Source organism: Heterocephalus glaber, unplaced genomic scaffold (assembly GCF_053883595.1).
Source record: "Heterocephalus glaber isolate CG9 unplaced genomic scaffold, H.glaber_assembly_v1.0 deba00001587, whole genome shotgun sequence".
NCBI lineage: Eukaryota > Metazoa > Chordata > Mammalia > Rodentia > Bathyergidae > Heterocephalus > Heterocephalus glaber.
The window spans coordinates 427,042-441,794 of record NW_028258365.1 but is presented as its reverse complement, the minus strand read 5'-3'; the positions used below and the strand labels follow the sequence as shown (position 1 = coordinate 441,794).

The window sequence follows — 14,753 nt, the reverse complement described above, 5'->3', positions numbered from 1 at the left end:
AACTAGATGTTTAATCCAAACAAATTCTTGTTGAATAGCTGTGTGCTTTCTGTTTTGAGCTATTAAAAAGAATGGACTCTATTTTTGAGTTTCCCAATATTGACCCATCCTAAATTCCAAATACATTCTAGTCCTTTAACTTGTCTTGCATTATATTTGTTACTCTTTGTTCTACTACTCATTATTTACCTTAGCATTTGAACGTTCAGTGTGCCCACAGTTTACACTTCCGTCATGTTAGGAGGTGGTTATTCTGGCTTCATAAGAACTGTCAGACTTTTCTCCACTTTCTGTAGTCTAGGCAGTGATGCAGTCACGACCCATGTGTGGCTACTTAAATTTAATTCACTGTAATAAAGTAAATCTGAAAGCTCTGTTCCTGTCCACAGTCGCCACATGGCACGTGGCAGCCTGTGCCTATGCGGGGCGTTTCTGTCACCACAGAAGGTCTGGTCTGGCTGCATTGCTCTAAGACTCTTTACACTCCACGGAATTAACTGATTCTCAAGTGTTAATAGAAAGCTTCTGTGAGTTAGTAAGGTCTGAATTGTTGTTTGCTTGAGGAAGATAGTTCTTTTACTTTTTCTGTTTATTTTATAGCAATTAATTTGTTACATTTTCTGTAACTCCTGGAACAGTTTTTAAACACTATTAATGCTTTTTTTCTGATTCTCAAAATGGTACATACTCATTTTAATAAACTTCAGCAACCACACAAAAACCACTGAAAGGAAAAACAAGTTACTCATTACCACCACTGAATAGTTAACAATTGAGTATATTGTTTTTCATGTACTTTTAACTCCTTGCATTCATATTCAGTAAGGTGTTGTTTTATGTATATGTGCAAATGCACAAGACAAACACATACTCACGCATGCACAGGTATTATACTTTGTATTAAATGGTGAACATTTCCCCATCATTAATCTTCTGAAACATGAAGCTACCTAGGTGTCAAGTTCCACCACTTACCAAAATTGAGAATCATTTTTTGTTAGTTTTTAAAACTAGATAGTATTATACCTTTCTCTTATGCTTTGAATGTGGATTAAATGAGTTGATGTATGTCACTATTAAAGCCACAAAACATGACACTAATCACTTCAATTCCCGGTGAATGGTATTTTTATTATTACTATCATGTTAATTCCTTGATGACTGTATGCTATATAACTCAACTTTGCCACTTTCATTAAATATTCTGGAATGTAAATTACCACAATGCCAGTTAGACCTAAAGTGGTGAAAATGGATTTAGAAATATGTAATGGATTTGCTTCTGTGGAGTGACATATGAAAAGATAATTATTTTAAAAGATAGTCACTCAGTCAATCACATAATGCTAAATAGAAATGACATCATTATATTTTTGAGCTTATAGATAATTCAAATAGGCATTAGATAGTTGAGGCAAGGATAAAATGTCAAGTTTGAATAAGTTGAGTAATTATTTCAGTTATTTCACTTGGTGCAGGTATGTGTAGCCTGCATGTCTGACTAGGCACATGTATATTCCATGTTATACATGAAAAACAAATTGGAAAGTGATGGTATGGAATTGATGTGGTACCATTCATGGAATTTAAGTTTTTACTCTGCTTTCATTTTAACTTTCCATGAGTTACAGGGTCACTCAGTAAATTGGGATCATGGTAAAAGCTAACGCTGTTTCCTCATCAAAATGGTCTTTATACTTTACACTTTTGGTGGATGCAATGAGAACATATAATTTCCTTAAAAAAAAATACTTCTCTTTTGATGGTCAGTGTGTTGCTCTATTTGACAGAAAGTTACAGCTGTGCAAGCTGTAGCTATAATAAGCATCAGGTTAACCTAAATCATTTTTTATTAAAGCATTATTGACCTTCAAAGTGACTCTCAAGTTCTATATAGGATCACAGCCTGAAACAGAATATAAAAGGCATTGATTTACATTGGTGAAGTATCCAACATTCAGGTGTGTGAAAAGAGACTGCACTTGAATTACCCAGATGAGCACCTCTGTGTCTGCATGGCTTTGTGTGGATACAAGTAAAGGACAGCCCTCAGCATTGTGTATGGTCCTAACTCTTTTCATGCCACTCTGTACTTGGAGAGGATCATTTCAGTGCAGTGTCCATGAAGTAAGATTTGCTAGATGCTCACAGCACAAATAAGGGCTACAGCTAAAAGCGGAGAGGCTCTCTGGCTGCAGTGCTGTGTTTCTTAAAGCAGCTGCACCAAGCTAAATCCACTGCAGATAGCAGCTTTAGAGTCAGGTGGGGCTGGATTCAAATCATCGCCCTGATGATTCCTAGAGGTGTGACCTGTGTGAGCCGCTACAGCTTGCTATGCACTTTATCCTCACCTATAAAGCGAGAATGGGAACACACCAGCCCCACAGGCATGAGGTGAGGATCAAATGGGAAAATGTATGACATTAGTAGAGGGTTGTCTTTAATGGACAAAGCAATTCTTTTTTTTTTTTTTTCCGGTACCAAGGATCAAACTTAGAACCTTGCACTTGTGAGGCAGGCAGCGGAACCACTGAGCTAAATCCCCAGCATTTTTTTTTTTTTTTGGACAAATCAATTCTTAGAAAATAGTATCCCACCAAAAATGTAGCTCTAGTCTAACATACTCTACATAAAAGTTAGAGTTGTTATTTAGTCATAGAACTCACAAATGGGTATAGCCTTTGTAGCACTGATGTCATAGTTTAAAATTAAAATGGGACCTTTTGTCCATCTTTTCTCCTGAATTACATAAATAGGAAAGCATATCAGGAAGAACAAATCTTACTTTCTTGGAGAATAATCTTCTGCAGCACTAATTTTAATTAATAATATTGTGTATATAGAGCAGTGGTGGCAAACCTATGGCACACATGCCACAGCGGGCTGTTCATACCATTGAAACCTCTAAAAGTTTCGTCCTCCCTGATAGACAGTAAATGAAAATGGTAAATAAAGGTATAAATTTAACAATAAATTTTCTTTCATTCCAAGCTCCTTTTAGCAACTTCCCTTCCTACAGCAGACCCCAGAGGCAACAATTCTTAACACTTCCCTTGTGTACTTTCAGACATTCCTGTGGGGGTGTGTGTGTGTGTGTGTGTGTGTATGTAGTTATTTTCTATGTTTATTACACAGCCAAGGACTATCCCCTCCCAAAGCTCATACTATAGTGGCATCAGGTGAATACACATGAAAAGAGGATGGGACTGAAATCTCCATGACAGTGATGGGTTTGGGTGAGACTGACTCAATCGCTGCCATCCCAGTCATCAGGAGGGAGGCCCTCACCTGGAGAGTGAGTATCCCAGGAGAAGACATCTGGGATTCTCAGATGTGGCCTCACCCCTTCCCGGTCTCTCACTGGATCCTAGAACTTTATGTGCTTCTGTACCTTTTCCCATTACTACCTCTGCCTGGAACTTCCTTGTGTTACAGTGCTGCCTGTGGGCCCTGGAGGAAGGAGAAGCAGGACGCAGGCTCCTGAGACCCCTCTGCACCCACTGCTTCCCTGAAGGGCGAGGCGCTCTGCCGCTGCCCTCCTCACTCCTGATGCTTAGGGTTCATCCAGCCCTGTTGTCTTCCTTTGAGTCCGGCCTCCTTGGTCTGTAAGAAGACTTGTGGATACTGAGTCCAGTGACCATTTCACATGCTCTCAGGACACGGCTCCAGGAGCTGGATGGACTCCTGTCCCCACTTCCTGTGACACTTACAAGGCTGTGGGACGTTCCTGTGTCAGTTAGGATCCAAAGCAGTTCTGAGCACTCCTAGGATGTTCATGGAGCTGCTTCTCTAATGATATGCCCCAGCTCACCAGCAGCCCATCTCTGGCCAAGTTCAGCATAGTACTGTCTCATAATCAGACATAAACATGACACCCTCAAGCACTGAAGTATTGTCAAGATTGGGTTAGGAACTGAGACCACTTAAAAGGGAGAGAGACCAAGACACTGGGCTTGGTGACATATACCTATCATCCCAGCACTCTGGGAAGCTGAACCAGGAGGATCACAAGTTTGAGCCCAGCCTGGGCAGCTTAGTGACTTAGCAAGACCCTGCCTCAAAACTACATACATACATAATAAACAATGGCTGGGGATGTAGCTCACTGCATAAGTCCAGGGTTCAAATCCCTGGTACGCCTCTCCCCAAAAAGTGAGGGATTTTGGTGCAAAGTAGAACCAGAATCTTGGGCCTAGCAGAGTCACAAAGCAAAGAAACAAGGCAGTATAGTCAATGAACAGGAGCATGAGTCAGCACCTAGATCTGACTCGTAGAGATAGGAACAGCAGTTGAGAAAGACAGCAAAGCAAACCAGGCCAGAAGAGGAGCCGAAGGGAACGGCGCTTAGGTGATGGAACCTTTTGTATCACACTTTGAGTGTTAAAGGAGCAGGGCACAGGCTAGGGATGTAGGTCATTGGTAGAGCACTTGCCTGGATACATGAGGGCCTGGATTGCAGCCCCAGTACTGAAGAGAAAAAAGGAGCAGTGTAGGAGGTTAGTTGTACAGGCTCCAGGATGGTATGGGAAGGGAAGTTGGAAGCCACAACCTACATTTCAGCAAAGGAAAGCCCCCAGATGATTAGGAAAACATTTCATGGGCCATTTGACACAGAGCATGGTGACTGTTAAATACCACAGCAGACTTCTGTTTCCCCTTCAGCCCTGGTGATGCCCATGCATGAGTATTTTAAGGAAATAGGCCTCTGATGTCAACGGTGTGGACTTCTACACTGAACAGCCTGGTACCTGTTGGGTCAACCGTGGAAACCCATGTGTTGGTGGGAAACCACAAGCCTAAGAATAGGGAGGCGGAAGTCACCTGGCAGTAATTCTACTCATGCATTTTAGGATGCCAACTGCCAAATCCTAGGAGCATAGTATTGAGAATTTCAAAGGGCATTGAATGTAATGAAAGAGAGAGAAATATTAAGTGAGTTTGTTGTTGTTTGTTGTTTGTTGTTTTGGAGAGCACATAACCAGTTTGGTGATTTCAAGTCAAAGTAGTCTTCATCAGACCAAGCCATCTCAACAGCATTTAGGCTGGAGGAGACTTAGCCCACAAACAGGTTTCCTGTCTCCACCTCAGTTGTAGCAGTAAAACAAGGAAGCCCTGAACATTGAACTTCAATTAAATGTCAGCCATTTCTGGCTTTAGAAGTCAAGGAGGATAGTTTGATCCTTTCTAGAATTTCTTCCTAGAGGATGCTGAGAATTCATTTCCATTCTATGTAGTGAGCTCTTCTTGAACTTGAAGGTGAGAAGACCAACTCAGGACAGATTCCCGATCCTGAACACCACTGTGTACTTGGAAAATTCCCCCTCCTCACTCTAGCAGGCCCCAGAGGCATGAGCTCCTCATTCTCCAATCAGGTCCCTTCTACTGCCCTTCACTCATTCCTGTCCTGCCAGTGCAGACCCTACAGAATGACAACGCAAAGGCAGGAAGCAGTGTTCCTGCCATGGCCATGGAGGGTAAATGGGTCTCCTTGCGATGCTCTTGCATGGTGTCTCAATGCTATCTGGGACACCAGAACTGGTTGCATGTCCTGAAAACCACACAACAACTACTACATGGCAGCTACCTACTACAAGGGCATATTAGATCAACTAAATGGGGCTCCTTTTTGGTTTTCCTAAATAACATTGCCTCTGAGGCTAATCCAAGGAAATCAGGCCTGTTTTGGTTTGTTTTGTGTGGGGACTGGTCATTTTCTTGAAGGATTTTCACCTCCCTGAACACCTTTTCCTATTATTTGCACGTGCATGGCTTGTATTCCTTTAATTTCTTTTGCACATATTGGTGCTCAGGCTACACTGGAACAAGAGAATTAGTAGGATTTCAAAATGAACTTGAACTTCATGGAGAAAGACCAGAGGAAGTAAAATGAGTATGCTAAGTATCTGCCACCATGAGAAAGTGCAGGCAGAGAAGCCCCCATCTTCAAAAAAAGAGAACGAGAAAAAAACTAAAATCGTCCCTAAAACTGCTCTAGAAAAAAGTCCCCAGCCCTTGAGGATGGAGGAGCAAGAATGCATGTTGCATCCATGAAGACCTCAGTGAGGTAACTAGCCATTGTCTTCTCTTCTACACTGTCTCCCATTGAAAAGAGCCCAGTGTTTTGACTTTGCATCCTGAGAGCACAGACAGCTGTAGGTCATCACTCTATGAGGTCGTCACAGCTGTCCAATCAGCCTAATTCTGTTCCATAGAAATTGATTAGACTGGCTGTACAATGATTTCCATCGTTACCAGCCTGGCCTGAGCAGATTATTATTATGTATGAGAACACATGATGAAAAACTCTCAGTCACCGGTGGCTACATGAGTTTCCAGACAACTAGGACCAATTCTGTTTGCTCAGTGTCCTTCCCTCACCCAGAACAGAAGAGCACTTCATTATTTGTCCAGTTGGCATTGGTGATCATTATAGTAAACTTAATTATAAAATACAGTTGTTAGGAGAAGCGGCAAATAGGACACAGAGTTACCTAGGCAAATGAAATGGGGAGAAGGAAAACTCAGATTTGAGGCTGTTGTAGGAGCAGAAAAATGAGATACCTTTTCTCACCGAGTGTAAGGGTCACAGGCGACATTCTGATAACAACAAAAAAGTTAGGAAAAAGTACAACACATTTATTTTATCAAAGTTGTATGTGACATAGGAACCTTAAGAAATGAACACCCAAAGACCCAGGTTTTTGTGCTGAGGTTCCATGAAGAATGGACAGCCATGTGGACATGTGATTGGATAGAGGGTCAGATCACAGGAGAGGAGACAGGGATTAGGGGACAGCAAGGCTGTCTGTCCTGATTCTTTTTGGATTCTCTGTGAAACATTCCTTCCTCCTGGGCATAAGACAGGACCTCGGTGAAGCAAGCCTTCAAGGGAGATGGGAGCGTGTGACCTTTTTAGGTTTCATATCTTGCTTTGGGCAAAAGGGTTTCTGTGACTCATCTGGGAGAAGAGGAATTTGGGTTTCTATGACTCACTTTGTGGTAACAGGAGGGCAAGAGAAGGGTAAGAAAACTTATTTATGAAGCTGCGTCTGAGGACTTCTAAGCTCTTTTAGCTAAAAGTACTCAGCATACTAAAGTGCTTACTTTAGTATAAAATTTCTGGAGTTCCAACATGTTTTTGTATCCTTATGTTCCTGTTTGTTTGTTTGTATCTCCTTCACTGCATTACTAATGCAGAGGAGATGAAGAAGAAACTGTCTTATTTTCCTCAGTTTCTTGAATGTTTAAAAGATGGCTAATTTATGAGCCTTGGATTGAATTGGGAGTGGTCATTATTTACCATCTTTGTTGGCGCTTATGTAGATCCCTTTTAACACATACTTCTATATTTGTTTTCTGTGAAGCAGTTTATCTTCACTGGTGTCAAGAAAACAGTAAACTTGGTGAATATTTTCTTATACCAGTGTAGATCAAATTGGTGAGTAAGTCTAATTACCAAGGTGCCTGGCGCCTGACAGTCGATAGTAGAAATCAGGATTGTGACTGGTTGGGTTAGAGAACATCCATGGGAGCCTCCAGAAGGAGGGGATGGGTCCCCACCTGAAGGAAAAGGCTGACAGGGAGCCACGGTAGATCTTCAGTCTACCTGAAGTGGTCCCAGATCTTCCCTTAGCATTGTTTTACTCTGAATTCCTGAGACTCACCAAGGAAAGATCCTGTTTTATGATAGAGTGAAGGTTCCACTGCCTGGATTCTCTATTCAGGCTCTGGTTAAGACTCAATTCAAGCAGGGTCTGCAGCTTCCCTTCCCTATTACACTAGCCATAGCTAAAAACCCAGAGACAGGGCTGGAAATGTAGCTCAGTGGTTGAGCATCACAAAAAGAAAAAAAGAAGAGATCAACTACAAAGCAACAGCTGCTTTATTTGGGCCATTTTATTGAAAATGTTTGTTTTTATGAGCTCTTTGATATGCATTTTGGAAATCCAATAATACTAGTTTGAAATTTAAGATTTTTTAATGTTGGAAATTTTTTTAGATGTTGAAGATGCAATTTCTCCTGCATATCATTTATATGTCAAGAAACAGAGACATATATAAATGAGCTGCTCCCAGTGCCCAGGAGGAGGCTTCTGGGCCACTGTCCCCCCGCCCCCCCGTCAGTGCACAGGAGGTGAGCCCCCCGGGTGCCAGCAACACTCCCCCACCCCCATCAAAATGAGAAGACACATAAACAAGTCTCAAAACCAGACTTCCAGATCACCTAAAGCAACCCCAAAGGGAAAGGAGATGGAACACTCTGATGCCTGGACTCCCTGCACTGGCAACAAAAGAGGATCTGGAAAAAATAAAATCAGAAATAATTTCTCAGATAACAGCAGACATTGTGGCCATAGTGCAAAACATGATGAATAAATCTAGAGAGGACACAGATAAAAAAATAGAGGAGCTGAGGAACATGATGGAATCCCAACATAGGAAACAAATGAAATCCATAAAACAGATACAAACAGATCTCCAGGAGATTATTGAAAAGCTTACACATTGAAAGCTTACACAGCAGAATGAGCCAATGTGAGGACAGAATTTCAGATATAGAAGATAAGATTGCAATTAGTGACTAGGAAAAGAAAAATTGCTTTAAAATAATAAGGGACTGTGAGAAATCAATCCAGCAGCTGCTAGATGATGCAAAGAAGAATAATGTGAGACTGAGCAGAGTCAATGAAGAAACAGGAGAGAGTGTAGATGACATAAAAAAACTGTTCACAGAAGTGACGGCAGAAAACTTCCCAAGCAGGGGAAAAGAACTTGACATACACATAAGTGAGGCATATAGGACTCCAACTAGCCTTGATCAAAAAAAATCTACACGTAGCCATATAATTGTTAAGATTCCAGAAACCCAACAGAAGAACAAAATTCTACAAGCAGTTAGAGAAAAGAAACAAATCACATACAAAGCAAAGCCCATCAGAATCACAGCAGACTTCTCAATACAAACCCTCAAGGCTAGAAGAGCTTGGAGTGACATATTTCAAGCCCTAAAGGAAAACAGCCTCCAACCCATATTGATGTACCCTGCAAAATTATCTTTCAAAATTGATGGAGAAATAAGATACTTCCATGACAAAGAGCACCTTAGGAACTTCATGAATACCAAACCAGCACTGGAAAAAATTTTAGACAATATCCTAGGAAAAGACGAAGATCACAACCCCAGGAAGCCCAGCAGAATTAATCCATTGAGCATGACAAATTAAACGCAAAGGGGTGAAATCCAACAAAAAGAAAAAGTCGTGACAATGATAAGTCAATATGTATTTGTACTGGCTATTTATCATCTTGTGTCTACTTTTTATTGGGTTGTCTATTAATGAGCTGTAAGAATTCTTTATATAATCTGATCTTAGGTTATATGTATTATAAATATAGTCTGTTGAAGGACTACTTTTCATTTTCTTAATGATGTCAAAGTTCTAATTTTTGATGGAACCTCATTTATCAATTTCTTTCTTTTTGTTTTTTTGTTGGTTTTTTTTTGGTACCAGGGATCGAACTTGGGTCCTTGCTCTTGTGCAGCAGGTGGTGAAACCACTGAGCTAAATCCCCGGCCCATCAATTTCTTTCTTTTATACATCATGTGTTTTGTATCCTAGGAAATTCTTGCCTATCCAAAATTCATGAACATTTTCCCTTATAATTTCTTCTTAAAGTTTTATAGTTTTAGTCTTTCATATTTAGGTCCATAGATCCTTTCAAGTTATTTTTATGTATGGAAATAAAGGTTGAGGTTAATTTTTTACATAGAGATACCAGGTGTTCTAGTACCATTTGCTGAAAACACTATCTTTTCCTCTGTTCTTGAATTCAGTTTATGTTCTATAAAATGTTAATGTTAAATAATCTTTCAAAAATCAGTGGACCATAAATGTGTGGTTCTATTTCTAGATTCTCTGTTTTAGTCCATTGATCTATATGTCTCTTCGTATACCAACACTGCCTTGATTACTGTAGCTTTAGAGGAAGTCTTAAAATTAGGTGATAAATGTCTTCCAACGCAGATATCTTTCTTTTTACTTTCCTAGGTCCTTTGTACACCTACATAACTTTTAAATTTCAATATCCAATTCTTCATTTATAGCAAGTATGCATAGACCTGAATTTTTATATATACCTTGTGTTTTCTAATCCTGCTAAATTCAAGTACAAGTTCTAGGGGCTCCTAGAGATTTCTTAGTATTTTCTCTGTAGATGATTATTTCATCGACATATAAAGATTTTACTTCTACCTTGCCAATCCTATCCTAATTGTGTCATTTTATTGCCAGACTATTTTGGTCTGGGCCTATATTTCAAAGTTTAACGGACAGATGAAGAGTAGACATATCTGCCCTTGTTCCCCACCTTAGGGAAAAAGCATCTCCATTCATATAAGGCATTTTTGCTGGAAGTATGGAGTACATGTTTTTTATCTGTTGAGAAGGTTCTGTTCTACTTCTAGTCTCCTGATAGTTACCATGAACAGCTGTAGAATTTAATCTAGTACTTTTTCTCCAGCTAGTGACAGGATCATATGGCTTTTTACTTTCCTCTGTTAAAATGATAACTTATGGGGGTGGATCTTCCAAAGCTGAACCAACACTACCATCCCTATAATAAAATCACTTTCTACATACTGCCAGATCTGACATCTAATAGTTTGTTTTGTTAAACAAATTTTTATCTACATTCACGCTTTTTTTCTTCTATTATCTTTATCCAGATTTAATATTAGCATAATGTTGATTTCCTAAAATGAGGGGAGAAGTGTTCCTTCTTTCTTCTGCTTTAAATGTTTGATATAATTTATCAGTTAAAATGTATATGAGCCTGTCGTTGTCATATAGGTAGGTTTACAAGCTAGGAATATACTTTCTTTAATAGGCGCTATTCAAATTTTATATTTTCCAAGGACCCGAGTTCGATCCCCAGTACAAAAAAAAAAAGAAAAAGAATTTTATATTTCCTCCAGAGTCAGTTTCATTAATTTCTCTTCCAAGGTACTTCTTAGAAGTTGTCAAATTTATTTCAAAAAAGAGTTTTGTAATATGCTTTCTATATCCTTTTAAATTCTGTAAAATCTGTGGTAATGTCCTCTAAATTTTGATACTGTAATTTTAAAAATGTATAATTGATATTGTGTAATAGGAAGAAAAGGTCTAAAGGAGTAGGGGAAGTGGGAGGGGTAGGGGAAAGGAAAGAAGGGAAAAGAAAAAATATGAGAAAAGAAAAAAAAAATGGAAGCAAAGTCTTTGCAAATAGGGAAGGGTGGAGGGGGTGAAGGGAGGGCAAGGGAATGGGGAAAAAAATAAGAACCAAGATACTCATGTAACAGTACAAGATCCCAGTGATGAATGTAACTATTTTATACCTAAAATGTACCAATAAGCTAAATGGAAAAGAAAAAAAACAGAGACATACATATATGGACTGTATTGGACTGACTACTGCTTTCAATAATTTTTGAAAACATCTATGGTGCTTTTCCCCTTATTTTCTTAATCCAGAACTCATACAGGGAAAAAAACAAACCAAAAAAATCTAGTATTACCTGGCCCCGTGACTACTGTTAAACATCTCAGAAGCTAATTTTCCTGTGTCCACAGTTTTCTGGCCCATCTGTTCTGTCCCTCCCTGGGGAGATTTTCATAATCTTCATGACCATTGCCAAAAGGCTGTCCTTTTCCTCCTCAAAAGAGGCAGAAGCTTTTTAGTTTGATATGATTCCATTTGTTGAGTCTCAGTATTATTTCTTGTGCCACTGGGTTGTGGCCCTAAGAAAGTCCTTGCCAGTACCTATGTCTTCAAGAGTTTTACCTATTTTATCTTCCAGTAGATTACGCACTTCTGTTTTAACATAAAGATCTTTGATCCATTTTGATTTTAGTTTAGTACACGATGAGATATAGATCTAGACTGTCTTCTTGCATGTGGCTATCCAGTTTTCCCAGCACGATTTATTAAAGAGGCTCTCTTTCCTCCAGTGTATATCTCCATCAACAGATGAATTCATAAGGAAAATGTATTTATACACAATGGAGTACTACACTGCCGTAAAGAAAGACAAACTTGAGGCATTTGTCGGTAAATGGATGCAGTTTAAGAACAATGATAAGTGAAATAAGTCACACAGGAGCTCAAATATCACATGGTTTCTTTTATATGAGGAACACAAAGGACAAAATAGAAGAGAGATGAACAGGAAATAGGGAGAAGATCAACTTTCCAAAACTACAAATTCCATTGTTCTAAAAATCTTTCATTATATGCTAGATTCATTTATACTACTAATTTGTCTTAGTTCATTAAAAAGAAAGATTAGTGTTATTATGTTTCTTTTTTGTAAGAATCTTTTTGGTTTATATCCTGTACTCTGAGTAACTGCTTTGAAGATAATGATACTCAGTGTAATAACTATTGTTATTCTTATTATTTGTTATTGTTATTATTTGATTATGAAGGTATTTTTATGAAAGAATTTTTAAAGAGAGGAATATATAGATAATCTATCAGCAATTTATAAGATGAAGCTTAACTCAAAGACCTTTAAGAGAAGGGCAAAATAGTGTTCTAGTATTTTTCAGAATGATTAAGGAAAACATGTCTTTCTGCCGTTGTGAATCATTTAATTTTTCAGGACTTCAGGGAAGAAGCCTCATAGAGTTGATGTGGAAGAAGACTTTATTATTGTCTCTTTCACTCTAGTCTCTTAGTCTGTTAATTCTACTAATTTGGAAAGCCCATATCCTAAATGACTTTATCCTTCACTAAACTCCTTTAGCCCTTCTAGACCTCTGTCAGACAAATGGCAGTAATGGAATTCATCTTTCTATATCCCTAACCATTAACTTTCCTGTGAGCCATAATCCCTGATATGCTAATGCCATGCCAGCTTGTTTTATATTTCCTGAATGGACTTGCCATTTCTTTTTTTTAATAAGAGCAGCTTGCAGTTTCCCCTTAAAGGCACAGAAAGGGCTTTTTCTCAGAGAGAAAGAGAATGGGAATGTTTTCAAAGCTACCTTATTTTTATTCAGATATAGCGAAAGTAAAGTTATATTCATAGCCAAAGTTTAAAGTGGTCTTTGAATTCACTTTGCATGCTTACATTTCAGAATGGCATATTTCATTTGCTGAAGAATTGTTTTAAATTAAATTAAATTTCAAGAATATTGTTTCTAGTTTACCTGCTGAAAAATATTTTGACTTCCTTTGAATAAAATGTATTACTTCATTTGAAAATACTGTTTTCCACTTAATCACTCTGACAAGCCTTTGAAAATAAAAGGCAATTTAAGTGATTAAACACAACTGCAAAAATATCTGAGCTCTTAACTTAAAAGCAAACATAGTGAACATTTGTTTATTCGGGGCCCAGATTTTTTATTCTAAATGCAGTATGGTGGAGGTCTGTGGTCTCCTTTTCAGCTATGCCCAGGTTTAATCAATAGAAAATAGCAATTAGTGGAGACTGGCTGATTTTATCATCGCTAGAAACTTATCTTACAATATGTATCACAGCAATTTGTTTTCTTAGGTTATTTTCCATGCTTAAAAAAATCTATTAGCTTTTGTTTTCTTCTTGTGCAAGGGATTGAACACAGGGCCTTTGCGCTGAGCTACTTCCCCGGCCCTTTTTTTTATGTTTTACTTTGAGACCAGGTCTTGCTAAGCCATTAAATTGCTCAGGCTAGGGTCAAACTTGTGATGCTCCTGTCTCAGCCTTCCAGAATGCTGCGATTACAGGCACGTGCCACCCCACCTGGTTTATTGGCTTAACATTTTATCCACTCATGTTTTATGGAATGTCTTCTAGATTATAATGTACCATGGACAAGAATTTTTATGCTTTTCGTTACCTTTTTATAAATCCCAGAATGCATTTGGCACAAAAGATAAGGTCCAAAACATGTATTAAATGACTGACCATCAGTAACTGCAGCCAGCTTCATTCTGTGTGCTGAGCCCACAGTGGGAAGCAAGATAAACTCAGGCCTCCTGTCCTGGAGCTTCTTTGAGGGGAGAGTAGCAGAGATTGATCATAGAAACGGATACCTTATTTCCAGGGCGATTGTGCTGTAAGTCAGAGGTACAAAGTGTGTTAGAGTTCTAGATAGGAGGAATCATGCTGGGAGGTATCTAGGAAGGGCTCCCTGAAGCAGTCGCTTGGACAAGACTAAGGAGGATTAGATAGTAAGGAGAGGAGAGGGAAGGCCCATCATTTTCTGTTTCCTCTGATTCCTTCCCTCTCGCTCGCACATCTCCCCGTGGTAGACCCTTGCTAATTTTGCTAATTTTTCCTGCTCCCCTAGTTGCTAACCATGCCTGGACCTCTGCCTACATCTGAAGTTTGTACAGGTCTTCTTTTAAGAAATAACCAATACTCACCTATTTAAAAAAAGCAAGTCAGTATTGTTTTAGAAACAAAGGATAAATATCAAAGAGAAAATAAATTAACAAACAGAACATCTCCTTTTCTGCTCCTTGATTCTGTCTACTGTGTGCTTAGGGAAGTGCCCCTTGATAAACAATAGATTCTGACTGGTTGACCGGCAGGCTGGTTGGTTAGTTGCTTGGATGGATGGCTGGTTGGCTGATTAGCTAGTTGGTGAGATGTTGGTTGCTTTGCTAGCTGGTTGGTTGGTGGGTTGCTTGGGAGGTTATATGTTGGATGGATGGCCAACTGGCTGATTGATTGGATGGTTATTTGGTGAATAAAGATGAGAGCAGTAGATCAGCATTAAAGTCAG

At 39.0% G+C, this 14,753-nt stretch overlaps 1 protein-coding gene across 4 annotated transcripts in view; it reads left to right on the top strand.

Moving 5' to 3' along the window:
- Rnf150 (ring finger protein 150) overlaps positions 1 to 14,753 on the top strand; it is a 253,750-nt gene that overhangs the window by 158,036 nt on the left and 80,961 nt on the right. The gene's annotated exons all lie outside the window — the stretch shown is intronic.